General features: G+C 44.7%; 1 protein-coding gene across 1 annotated transcript in view; it reads left to right on the top strand.

The window, feature by feature from the left end:
* Window positions 1–8,483: 8,483 nt before the first annotated feature.
* Window positions 8,484–13,740, top strand: part of WIPF2 (WAS/WASL interacting protein family member 2) — a 32,959-nt gene continuing 27,702 nt past the window's right edge. Inside the window, exon 1 of the mRNA XM_079798239.1 lies at window positions 8,484–8,627. The gene's annotated coding sequence lies outside the window, so the exon portion shown is untranslated. The remainder of the gene's footprint in view (window positions 8,628–13,740) is intronic.

Genomic DNA, 13,740 nt, shown 5'->3' with positions numbered 1-13,740 from the left:
ATTGCGGCAACTGCTGGGTGGGAAATAAGCTGATAAAGTCTTATGAATCAACCCTCCTGCTGTTCTCCATTCTGTTTCTTTGAGGCCGAGGGCGGCAAGAGGGGACCGCCTCTCAGTGTGCTGGGCCCCGCAGCAAGAAGGTTCTGGAATGACTTTGAAAATGTGGATGAGAGCCCTAGCCGGTTTGGCTCAGTGGATAGAGGAGCTTTGGCCCATGGACTAACAGGTCCTGGGTTCAGTTCCAGTCAAGGGCACGTACCTTGGTTGCAGGCTCGAGCCCCAGCCCAGGTCGGGGCAGGTGTGGGAGGCAACCAATCGATGTGTCTCTCTCACATCAATGTTCCTCTCTCTGTCTCTCCCCCTTCCCTCCCACTCTCTCTAAAAATCAATGGAAAAATATCCTCAGTGAGGATGAGTGAAAATGTGGATGGGAGGAAAAGGTGCCAAACCCCTAAGACATGTCACATTGTGCCCGGCATTTGGAAGAGGGAAGGTTTTATTTCTTCCATGGTCCAGGCGCCATAGCTACCGGATCCTGTTGCATTCTAACACTGTAAGGAGGAAGGTGGAGGCGGGGCAGTCCTAACCTGAGGTCCATGTTACAGGGCGAGCGAGAGGGCAGGCCTGGGCCTCTAACCCAGACCTGTCCCCTGCAGACAGCATGCACCATTCACACAACCAGTATTTGCCAGTTATGTTAGTTAAGGCACGAGCAGCTAGAACCTACGCTCCAGGAGATACTGTATATGCAAACAGCTGTGCTGGAGCCCTTGACCTTCCCTCGTCCTACATGTTATTTTCTTGATCTTCTGGATGTCAGAAAATGCTCCTCTCAGCCACCCAGGTTCTCCAGGCAAGAAAGAATATAGGACTCACCCTGAATGGCTCTTTCTCTCATACCTTGTTCACCTCATCGGCCAGTCCCAGAATACTAGTATATCCCAGATTGGCCCGCTATTACCATGGCGATGACTTCTCTATTACCACCTAGTCCAAACCACCTTCATGGCTTCCCAGGACGACTACACTAGCCTCTTACTGCCCTCTCAGCTTTCTCTCTCACTCCTCCCCTAACCCCGCCAGTTAGTTCTCCATGCTGCAGCCAGGGTGCCCTTTTAAAAACCTAAATCAGATCATTATGGCTAAAATGAAAAAGAGAAGCCTGCCAAGGGTCAGTGAAGATGTGGAGCAGCTGGGACTTTCAGACATTGCTGGTGGGATTCAAAGTGGCACAACCTCTTTAGAAAATTGTCTGGCAGTATCTGCTGAAGCGAAATGCATCTCAACTCTGACCTAGTGTGTATCCAAGAGAAATTAGTGCTTCTGTCCACCAAAAGACATGTACACCAATGATCAGAGTGGTTTTATTCATGATAAAGAAATTGGGGGGAAAAAAGTGTCCTTCAATAGGTGAATGGTTGAATGGACAAGCCAGTTGTGAGATATATATATTTAGAGAGAGTGGAAGGGAAGGGGAGAGACAGAGAGAGCGAGAGAAGCATCGATGTGAGAGAGACACATTGATTGGTTGCCTCCCACATGGGTCTGACCAGGGCTGGGAATCGACTGGGGCTGGAGATCCAGCCTGCAACTGAGGTATGTGCCCTTGACCAGAATTGAACCTGAGACCCTTCAGTCTGAGGGCTGACACTCTATCCATTGAGCCAATGAGCTAGTGCACGGTATATTCTTACAATGGAATACTACATGGCAATAAAAAGGAACAAACGACTACTATTGGCACGAGTGAATCTCATAGACATAATATTGAATGAAAGGAGCCAGACACATAAGACTACATGCTGTGTTAGTCCATTTAAGAGAAGTTCAAGATTGGGCAAAATTAACCTATGCAGATAGAAGTAAGAAGAATGGTTATTCGATGGGATGGGAGAGCATTGGCTGGGAAGGGCATGGAGAAGCCCTCTGTGGTGATAGAAATGTTCTGTATTTTGACCTGGGGATGGTATGCGCACGTGTTTGTGTGTGTGTGTGTTTTCATTGAGTTGTTCATGTGAGATTTATACATTTCACTGTGGTTATTTTATACCTCAGCTGAAACAATTCGGATCATAACACCCATTTCCGATAATCCTTAGATTAAAAATCAAAATCTCCTGCCCATCTCCTACCCCCTGTCCCCTCACTCACTCCACTCCAGCCACACTGACCACCTTACTGTTCCTAAAACACATGACATTCATTCTTGTCTCAGGGATTTTATCTTTGCCCTTCCCTGAGTCTTTCCTGACCACTCTGATCCCACCCCCTCTCAGCCCTTACTCTCTGTCCCCTTAGCCTCCTGTATGTTATCGCTTCCTGACATCATATATACTTCTTTGTGTATTTGCTTCGTGGTCACTCCTCCACCAGAACGTCAGCTCCATGAGTCTGACATTCAGTCACTATTCAGTGCCGAGAACAGTACCTGGCACAGAGAAGACACTCAATACATATTTGCTGAATGAATAAATTAGGTTGGTTGAAATAGGAGCCATAAAACACAAGATGATAAGTGCTCTGGGGATTAAGCCAAGGATATTCACTACTGATCTGGGGATGGTGGTGGGGCGCAATTAGAGAAAAAATTTTCGAAGAGATGACCCGGGTCTTGAAGCAGCAGAGGATCTGATGGCCAAAGTGTGGAAGTGGGAATCAGGAGGGCAGAAGGAGTGGTGTGGGTTATTCCTCTCACCCCATCTCAGCGATCATCAGACCCAACACCTTGCAGGGGTGATGATAAAAGTTGACATTTGGAGGAAAGTCCTTGGCCACTCGCTATGCTGGGCATTATGTGCATTCTCTCATTTAATCTTCTCAACAAACTCTGGAGGTTGGCTCTCTCCGCTCTATTTTCCAGATGAGAACTAAGGTCTGGAGAGGTTTCTCATCAGAGGCACAGAGAGGCTAAGTCCCTAGCCCTGAGTTTCATGGCTAGTAGGGATTTGAACCTAGTTATTCTGACTCCAGAGCCCCAGTTTAAGCTCTGCACAGTCCTGGGATCTTGAGTATCTGAGAAACGCCCACCTGGTGCTCACCAGGCTGCAGTGGTGACCTGACTATAGCTGAGGGGACTATCCTTTCTGGTCTCTTTCCTACCTGTGTTCTGCTTCCTTGTGGGGAGAGTGGCCGAGAGACTCAGTAGGTGGTCCAAGGGTTCTGTGGGCGGGGTGGGGGAGAGAATGAGCTTATTAAGTAGCATTGCACCTTCTAGGCTGGTCTAGCAATGGTGACAATAATTTGGAGCGGTGAGAAGACCAGTGTAATAAGATGCCTGCCCTCCTGATCAGGTGTGAAGGTAAAGAAGAGTGAAGAATTTAAGCAATACCCTTTGAATCCAGTAGGTGTCGCCACCAAGACTACTTTCTCACCAGGCTTGGGAACAGGGAGGAGGAGTGGGACAGGGAGAATGGGCTAGACGCTAGAGCATTTCTTGGGGATCTCTTGAATCTGTCTGAAAGAGTCTATCCCCAAAGATGAGAAATAAATTTGACCAGAATAACTTGTATCATTTATTCTCTCCATCTCTACTGGCTCTTTGCCATTAGCATTTAAACCCTCTCAAGTCTCTATTTGTAAAAACATGTTCCTTGACCCACCATGCCTGCTGTAGTCACTGTCCCCTCTCTCACTTTAGTTCATGGCCAAACTTCTTCAAAGGCTTGACTCCACTTATTGTCTCCACTTCCTCGTCTCCCATTCATTCCTTTTTTATTTTGTCTTGTTTCCCCAACTTTTCATCATGAAAAATTTCAAACATAGAAATGTTGAAAGATTAGTACAATGAATACTCTTAAACCTTTCTAGGTTCTATAATTAACATTTTGCTTTTGTTCTCGGTGTGTGTCTCTCCACACACACACACACACACACACACACACACACACACACACACTTTTTCCTTTGCCAAGCTATTTGAAAGTAAGTTGCCTCAGTGGGAATCTCCTAAGAATGACATTCTTCTACATATCCACCACACCATTGTCATACCTTGAGAAAATCAATATATTTCTATGATATCTAATTTCTAGTCTATATTTATTTTCCCCAGGTTGTCTCAAAAAATATCTTCAAAAAACGTTAAAAAACCCTTCCTGATCCAATCTAGTTCCATGTATTGCATTTGGTTGTTATATCACTTTACTCTCTTTTAATCTAAAATAGTTCATTTTCTTTCTTTTTCAATTTTTAAAAATTTATTGAGGAGAGAGAGAGAGAGAGAGAGAGAGAGAGAGAGAGAGAGAGAGAGAGATCTGTAGCTCCACCCATTTATGCACTTATTGGTTGACTCCTATGTATGCCCTGACTGGGAATCAAACCTGAAACCTTGGCACATCAGGATGATGTGCCAACCAACTGAGCCAGTGCTGGACTAGTTACATTTTAGCTGTTCAATAGCCACAAGTGGCTAGCAGCTCCCAGTTGGACAACATAGTTCTAGTGGTTTTCTGGAGCATTAATATTCTAGAGAAGAATACTTTATAGGTGATGCTGTTAATAGCCAGAGGTTGGCCTATATTAGTGATATCTGAGCTTGACTCCTGGTTAAGGGGCTACTACCAGATCTCTCCATTAAAAATATACTTTTTTTTCCCTTTGCAGTTAGTATCTGGTAATTTTTGCATCTTGAAAATATAGCATGTCCCCAAAAATGTATACACACACTTCGAATAGTTATAAAGGCAGTGCTTATTAAAGTACATTTCATTTTCAAAATTGAGCTATCAGCTGTTAAAGTGTGTATACATTTTGGGGAGGATACCCTGTATACTGTGTATCCCAATCATTCACTCTTTTAAAAACATTATTTTTAAATGTGTTGTGTAATATTTTGATCGTACAAAAAGTTTAAAGACTAACATAATGAAGACCTGTTTCTCCACCACTTAACCTAAGAAATGAAAAATGACCCTATAGCTCAGGCCCCTGGTACCTGTCCTTGATCACATCTTCTTCGTTTCTCTCCAGAGGCAACCACTTTCCGGACTGTGGTATCATTTCCATGCATTTTTGTGAATTTTTACTACATATGTATACATTTCAAAACAATATAGTGTTTTGCATATTTTTGAGTAACAGTTTTATTGAGATATAATTCACATACCATGTAATTCACCTGTTAAAGTATACAGGTCAATGACCTTTAGTATATTCACACAGTTTGCGATCATCACCACAACCAATTTTTGAATATTTTCATCACTCCAAAGGAAACTCACTGTGCAAGAATGTTCATAGTAGCATTATTCAAAATAGCCAGAAAGTGGGACAACTCAATGTGTGTCAACTGATTAATGATAAACTAAAATGCGGTATACCCATAAAATGGTATGTTATTTGGCCATAAAAAGGAATACAGTACGAATACATGCTGTAACATGGATACACCTTAGAAACATTATACTAAGTGAAAGCTGAATGAAAAAAGATGACATATTGTATGATTCCATTTACATGAAATGTCCACTATAGAGACAGAGAGTGGATTGTGATTGCTAGGGGATGGAAGGAGGGCAGAATTGGAGGAGACTGGTAATGAGTACAGGGTTTCTTTTTAGGGTGGTGGAAATGTCCCAGAATTAGTAGTAATGGTTGCATAATGTTGTGACTATACTAAAAACCACTCAATTGTGCACTTTAAAGTGATTAAAATGAGTTCATGTTATGTAGATTTTATTTACTTGACTTGTAGACATATCACTCCAATCTCTGTCTCCATCTTCACATTGTGTTCTCTCTTGTATGTGAATTTAGGGCTCACCCTAATCTAATGTGACCTAATCTCAATCTGACCTCAATTTAACTAATTACATCTGCAAAGAACTTAGTTCCAAATAAGGTCAAATTCTGAATGAATGTGAATTTTTGGAGGACATTATTCAACCCACTGCAAGATCCGAATTAAATGTTAAGACACGTGAAGTTATGACGGTGTCTAGCACACGGTAAGTACTGTGAAACAGTTATGATTACTTCTTTGACCTAACTTTTTGCCTCTCCCATAGTTCTAGCTCTAACCACATCAAAATGCTGTTTTTATTTTATTTTCTTCAAAAAATGTTTTAATCCTCACCCAAAGATATGTTTTTATTGATTTTATTATTTATTTATTATTTTTATTTTTTTTACCTTTTTATTGAATTCAGAGTGAGGAAGAGAGCGATAGAAACATGAATGATAAGAGAGAATCATTGATTGGCTGCCTCCTGCCCACCCCCTACTGGGGACTCAGCCCGCAACCTGGGCATGTGCCCTTGACCAGAATTGAACCCGGGACCCTTCAGTCCGAAGGCCATTGCTCTATCCACTGAGCCAAACCAGCTAGGGCTCTTTTTATTGACTTTAGAGAGAGGAAGGGAGGAGAGAGAGAATGAGAGAAAGAGACATTGATCAGTTGCCTCCTGTATGTGCTCCAGCTGGGTATCTAACCCTCAGCCTAGGTATGTGCTCTGATGGGAATCGAACCCAAGACCCTTTGGCGTGTGGGCCAACACTCTAACCTCTGAGTATGCTGATCAGGGCCAAAATGCTTTGTTTTTAGAGTATGCCATGATTCTTCTTTGCACATACTCTTCCTCTGCCTTGAAATGCTTTCCCTCCCCTCTGCCCCTGGCCAATTCCCACTTACCCATCAGGCCTCACTTGGAAGTTACTTTCTTTATGAAGCCCACACATATCTCCCTAAATCTGGGTGAGATGTCCCTGTATTCCACCCCAGTGGCTGCCGTTATCATAGAGTGATGTTATAGAGAATGGAAGCTTACATTAGCTGTGGTGGGTAGGGAAGACCCTCTGAAGGGGGAGCATTTGAGCTAAGGCCTGAAAAATGAGGATGAGGCAGAGTAAAGCCAACACACACACACACACACACACACACACACACACACACACACAAGCCTTGAGAAACCACTTGGTGCATTGTTGTAATAGGAAGCACAGTGTATAGTGAGCAAAGACAGAACAGAACAAAAATGAGGCTGAAGAGCTGGGAGTTTAGATCCACCATCTCCCTGGCCCAGTCACCCTGATTTCAGGCATGCAGGACTACATACCTGAAAATCTTTACCTTTGCACCTACCGATCCCTATGTCTGGAATGTGATCCTTGCCATCTCTGATTAATAATAAAATTCGACTCATCCTTCAAAGCTGAGTTTAAAACTGTTTACGAAACCTTCTTCCATTCTTTAGCGGGAAGTAATCACTCCCTTGCCTCACATGTCCCAGAGCCCATATGTCCCCATAGTACTAATCACATGCTGACTTGTATTTCAGGTAGCTGTTTACATGCCAGTCTGCCCCACCACGGTGAGTTCCCTGAGGCAGAGGCTCTGTCTCAGCCTCCGCTGCAGCCATCTCCGGGTGCCTCGCCCACAGCAGGTGCTCAATGAATGCTGGGACATTTACTTGACTAGTGGGTGGTGCTTAGCACTACTAATGACAGAACACGAGGAAAACAAAAACAATAACAACTTCTGGCTTATCACATGCTTTCCCATTCATTACCTGATTGGAGCCTATGAAACAGTTGAGACAGGCACTGTTAGCTCCATTTTATAGATATTAGCTGAGCTCCAAGGGCACACAGGTAGTGTATAGTGGGAACTAAATCCTACTCCTGTCTCCTTACTTCGGATTCAGAGTGGGGGGCCGGAGGGGAAAGATGACGGAGAGCATTTTGAAGATATAGGGCGTAAGGCAATGGGCTCGGCTGCAGTGGAATGGTACTTTAGTGGGTGGACGAGGGAGGGATCCTGTCGGCTGGGGTGGAGTTAGCAGCCCCAGCAGGGAGGGCACAGTATTCCTCTCCCGGACTCAAGCAGCTGGAATAGATTGCAAGCACCATCCCCCAGCCCTGGAGCCAGGGAACCTCTGACCCTGGGAAGAGGAGACGGGTGTTCACGGGTGTTCGGGTCAGGTGGCTAAGATGACGCTAATGATGACATGTTAGCAGGGGCCTGCTTCTCCGTTGCTATGGCAACCGAAGCTTGACTACTGGGGCCTTGCAAGGTTGACCGAGGCGGGGTCTTGGTTGTTAACTCGAAATTAGGGAAGGACATTATGTGGTGTGTATGTGGATGCGCGCCGTGGAATAAAGACAAAACAGAGGTATGTTCAAGACCCTGTTTAGCTCACTGATTTATCCACCTCGGAAATATGAGAATCCATCTGCGCAGTTTTAAAAAATCCCGATGCCTACAGCGTCCCCCGGACCAGTTAATTCCATCTCTGGGAGGGCAACTCGGGCATCACTATACGTTTGTGCTCCCAGGTGATTACAACCGAACCCAAAGTTGCAAACCCTGCTCTTTGGTGGTAGGTGAGATTCCTGCGACCTTCCCAAGATGGCGGCTACCGGGCCGCTTCCGCTTGGACGTGCGCCGGCAGGAGGAGGGCTTTCCGGGCGCGCACGCGCGTAGCGTCACTTCGCCCCCGGAGCCGAGCTCCCGTTCCCCCGCCTCCATTTTGTTCGCGGACGCTGGGGACAGTGGGAGCGGATCTATTTCCGGGTTGGCAAAAGGGGCGGCGGCGGCGAGAAAGGGAGCTCGCCGGGCGGGGGTCGAGCAGAACGGGACCAGGTCGGAGAGGAGGCGGCGGAAGATCTGCTCCCGGAGCCGCTGTGGCCAGGTCGGAAGCGGGCCGGAGAGGCTGGGTCTGCCGCTGAGATGACCTGCGGACCTGAGTGGGAGGGAGAGCCGGGGGAGGGGGATTGGGGCGTGGCTTCAAGAGAGAGAGAGAGAGGGGCATTGGAGGAGGGGCCTGAAGGAGAGAGAGGGGCCTGGGGGCGGGGCCGAAGGACCTGGGGGAGAGGGGGCGTGGGGAGTCCTGGTGGGGGGAGTGGTCGGGAATGGGTGTGGGGCGGACGCTGACCGTGAAGACGGGGAGGGAGGTTATTGAGAGGCAGGAATTAAGGGGGGGGGGGGTGTCCTGAGTTTTGGGTAAGGTGAGGAAGACGGCAGTTCTGGGTGAGGAACGACCTAACCGTGCGCAAAATTAGGGAGCCGGGGAGGGAAGACCTGTTGGGAAGCGGTAATTAGCAGGATGCTCCGGATGTCGGGAGGTCAGTGTGACATTTTGGGATTGAGTCGAGTGAAAACTAATGGTTGAGAGGTTTGACTCGGGAAACGGTGGACCCCAGAGGGAACGCTGAGGGCGTTAGTTTAGCAGGAATCACAGTCGAGTCCAGGTTGGGATGGGCAATGTTGAGATGGACCTGGCCGCGACCTGGAGTGGCGTGTTCAGCTCGGAGGGGGTGCCATGAGGGAAGGTAGGAAGCTTGAAGCGTTAACCGTGGGCAGTGTGTGCGGTTGAGTTATACTGATCAGGAAGGAACAGTCTTAAAAGATAACACTGGGGTGACAAACTGGAAGAACTGGTGTGTACTGCAGTTCGTAATTTTAAAGGGATTGGAATAATCTGTTACTGCTTTGGGCTCTCCCAAGATCCACCTCCTTTTTCATGCTGTTATTATTATTATTATTATTATTTTTTTTTTTTTTTGCCTTACAGTTTCTGTTTCTGAATGATTTACTGAGTGCTTTCGGTGATTTTTTTTCTTTTTCTCCTTTTACAAACCGCAAAAGAACCGCAGGGAATAAGGACTGTTCTAGCACACCTATGGATTTACTCAGTAACTTTGAGGCAAATTGTTAAACTGTCTCATTTTTTCCCCCCTTTGAAATATAGGTTTGGTCCCTCACGGCTCCTACAAGGTTGTGTTAACCAAATGAGATCTTTATTTTTTAAATTTTAGTTACTGATTTTAGAAAGAGAGCAAGGAGAGAGAGAAAAACACGGATTCCACTTATTTATGCATTCAGTGGTTGCTATTCTTGTATGTCGCCCTGACCAGGGCTTGAACCCCCAACCTTGGCATCGTGGTATGACGCGCTAACCAACCGAGCTACCAGGTCAGGGCTCCCAAATGGGATCCTTAAGTGGTTATAAAGAAGTGATCTCTGAAAACAAGATTGAGAGAGACTGCTATTTAGAAGACATGTCTTTCTCGGTTTCTTCCTCTCAGCCCTCCTGCATTTCTATGCTAGGGAAGAGTTGGTGATTTGATACATGTCCCCCTCATCCCCCCCCCCCTTTTTTTTTTAACTTTTCTCATCCTCAACTTTTAGTAGCCATAAATTTCATATTATTGTATTACATTGTATTGGCTGCCATCAAGATAGAGATAAGGAAGTTAGAGTTGGGGTGAATGAGGTCTGTTGATGGAGAATAGGGGAGAATGCAGTCTAGCCACCCAGAATAGTTTACTCTTTAAAAAAAAATTTTCCCCCATTTCTTAATTACTTTACTCTTGACAAACACTGATTTTCCTCATGATCGCTTTGAAAATTCACTGAAGTGTCATGTTTTAGACAGTTGAGCCTTTTGTTTTGGTCCATTCTCTTTGGCCCTGTTACCAGTTGGTGGAGACCAGTGTGCTCATGGACAATTTGAACTTTATTGTTAATCCTCTGAAATCTTGACTGTTTTAGCTTTTCCTTTGGGCATAATACCCTAAATACTTTGCCCATAGGTGAACTTGTTTGGTGTAGAAGTGTTCCTGAAAGTCTTGGCATTTCTGAGGTCTGACGTGGATTTGCTTAAGGGTGGGCAGTTTCCAATTCTGCTGTACACCTGATATCAGTGTTTACTTAGTTAATACTGATTAGTTATGTCATGTCAGCACAAAGGGGAAATGCCGGGGAAGGCGGAAGGTGTTGAGAACAGTGGAATTTTCAGATTTTACTTTTAAGAAGGGAAGAGAGGAATCCTGTTCCTGTTAAGGAGAAAATTGTTAGATGTTCTTTCTTGACCTCTTGAGCTCTTTGATAGTCACCAGGTGTACTTGAGTCTTTTTTCCTATTGCTCTTGAAGTAATTCTGAAATTTGTGGCTTGCTGGTTCAGGCTGTTCAGCAAACCATAGTCTTCATAATAACTCCAGGAAGAGCTGCATGCTATGAAGTATGTACACTTATTTGGGAGTAAAAACCTGCTTAATATTTTGCTGTCATTTCAACCTATAGTGTGTCTTTTGGTTTGTTTTTAGGAAGGTTTTGAAGTAAATTACAGAGGCTCAGAGTTATGGGAAGGCTTTTTATTTTATTTTATTATTTATTTTTAAATATATTTTATTGATTTTTTACAGGGAGGCAGGGAGAGGGATAGAGAGTTAGAAACATCGATGAGAGAGAAACATCAATCAGTTGCCTCCTGCACGCCCCCTACTAGGGATGTGCCCGCAACCAAGGTATATGCCCCTGATCGGAATCAAACCTGGGACCTCTCAGTCCACAGGCCGACGACGCTCTGTCCACTGAGCCAAATCGGTTAGGGCTGGGAAGGCTTTTTAAAAGAAATACATTTTTATTAATTTCAGAGTGGAAAGGAGAGGAAGAGAGAGATAGAAACATCAATGATGAGAGAGAATCATTGACCAGCTGCCACCGGGGATCAAGCCCTCAACCTGGGTTTGTGTCCTTGACTGGAATCGAACCCGGGACTCTTCAGGCCACAGGCCAACGCTCTATCCACTGAGCCAAACTGGCTGGGGCAGAAGGCTTTTAATATAGCCTGCTTGTTTAACATAATGATTTCCCATTTTTTCCTGTCCTGTTATGTTTTTCCATCGCTCCACTTGAGCCAGTCCTAAGTGGAAATGGCAAATTACATATTTTCCCCCTCCTTTTTAGTCTTCGGTGGACATCTTGTCTGTGTCACAGTTTGATACCACCAAATTGAAAGGATTCTTGATTTCTTCAAATGGGATGGGTGACAGAAGCTGAGCGGGTTTCCCGGCCAGAGAATGGATTATGTCAAAGCAGAGAATAGTTGCAGAAACACAAACCGGCATCTTGAAGCTGTGACTAACATTTTGGCAACATACTTCCCTTTGCCAAATAACTTCTTTTCTTCTTGAGTGTGATTGTTGATCTCCTGCTCAAAGTAGGCTCTTGTTGCTACTGTTCTTCACACAACTCCCAGCAGAAGTTGGCGGAGTTCCAGCTGACTGTCTCTTGAGGGATATGCCCCGGATTAGAGTAGATGGAGTGTTCCATGTCAAAATGAGGCTCATTGGCAGATCCTGAGACCTGCTCTGCAAGGAAATAGAGGCAGTACCCTTCACTGAATGTTTTTGTGCTCCTTTATGTTTTTCCTAAATTCAAATCTGTTTCTTATTCATCTGGTGATTAAATGCAGAATCATTGCCTTTGTCTAGCTTTGAAAGACCAGGGTATTGAGGAAGAGAGAGAAAAAGAGATTTCCGACTTGTTTTTCGTCCACTCTCCCTCCCAAGCCTTTGAATTTGGGGAGCCACAGGCTAACCTCACAGGCACTGCTTGGTATATTACAGAAGGGTATTTAAAATACTGCATAGAACTTTATGGAGAAAAACAATGTTAGTAGGAAAAAAAGGTGATATATTTGCTAATGTCTGTGTCAGTCTTAGATTTTGACTTAACATGTGGAAAGAGCCTGTGGAGGCAAATAAGTTATCAAATAGAGCCAGGAACTGGCTTCTAACTTGCCACTTAGGCTTGGCAAAGTTATAACAATTTAGAATGGCTGTACTAAATACTTTGTTCTACTTAGTAAATGCCCTTTTCAGTATTATCTACTTAGTAAATACCCTTTGAAGATAACAGTGCCTCTGATAGGCCTTGGGATGGATTATTATGATCATTTCTTGTACTATATGACAGTGGTTCTTGTAACATTGGCGACCCCAAGATAAATCCTCTTGTTGGTGGCCCTGGATTTGGCTTTCTCATGCCATCATTAGTCCAGTGTATTCTGTTCCTGATATGCAGGTTTGGGAAACTCAACAGGTTCGGATCCAAAGGTTTTATTTTTGTGTGTGTGTTTTTTTAAAATCCTCACCCGAGGATATGTTTATTGATTTTTAGAGAGAAAGGGAGAGAGAAACATTGATGTGAGAGATAAATATCAATTAGTTGCCTCCCGTATGCCCCCCCAACCAGAGACTGAATCTACAATCTAGGTATGTGCCCTGACTGGGAATCGAACCTGTAACCTTTTTGGTGTACTGGACGATGCTCTAATCCAGTGGTCGGCAAACTCATTAGTCAACAGAGCCAAATATCAACAGGACAACGATTGAAATTTATTTTGAGAGCCAAATTTTTTAAACTTCTTCTAATGCCACTTCTTCAAAATAGACTCGCCCAGGCCGTGGTATTTTGTGGAAGAGCCACACTCAAGGGGCCAAAGTGCCGCATGTGGCTCGCGAGCCGCAGTTTGCTGACCACTGGTCTAACCAACTGAACCACCCAGCTGGGGCCAGATTCAAAGGCTTTAACTCTGGTCCAGGGCTTTGATTGTGGTAACAAATGTGATTATTAGAGTTGTGTTTAAACAAGTCTCAGATCTTTCTTTCCTGAGGGTATCTTGAAGTTTGGCGAATCTGTATTTTTATTTATTTATTTTAAAAAATATATATTTTATTGATTTTTTACAGAGAGGAAGGGAGAGAGATAGAGAGAAACATCGATGAGAGAGCAACATCGATCAGCTGCCTCCTGCACAACCCATACTGGAGATGTGCCCGCAACCCACGTACATGCCCTTGACCGAAATCGAACCTGAGATCTTTCAGTCCGCAGGCTGACGCTCTATCCACTGAGCCAAACCGGTTTCGGCTGTATTTATTTTAATTTAAATTCTTTATTGTTTAAAGTATTACATGAGTCTCCTTTTCCCCCCCATTGGCCTCTCCCTGGCCGC

Source organism: Cnephaeus nilssonii (genome assembly GCF_951640355.1).
Source record: "Cnephaeus nilssonii genome assembly, chromosome: 19".
In the NCBI taxonomy this organism is placed as follows: Eukaryota; Metazoa; Chordata; class Mammalia; order Chiroptera; family Vespertilionidae; genus Cnephaeus; species Cnephaeus nilssonii.
This window is presented reverse-complemented; position numbering and strand designations above follow the sequence as displayed.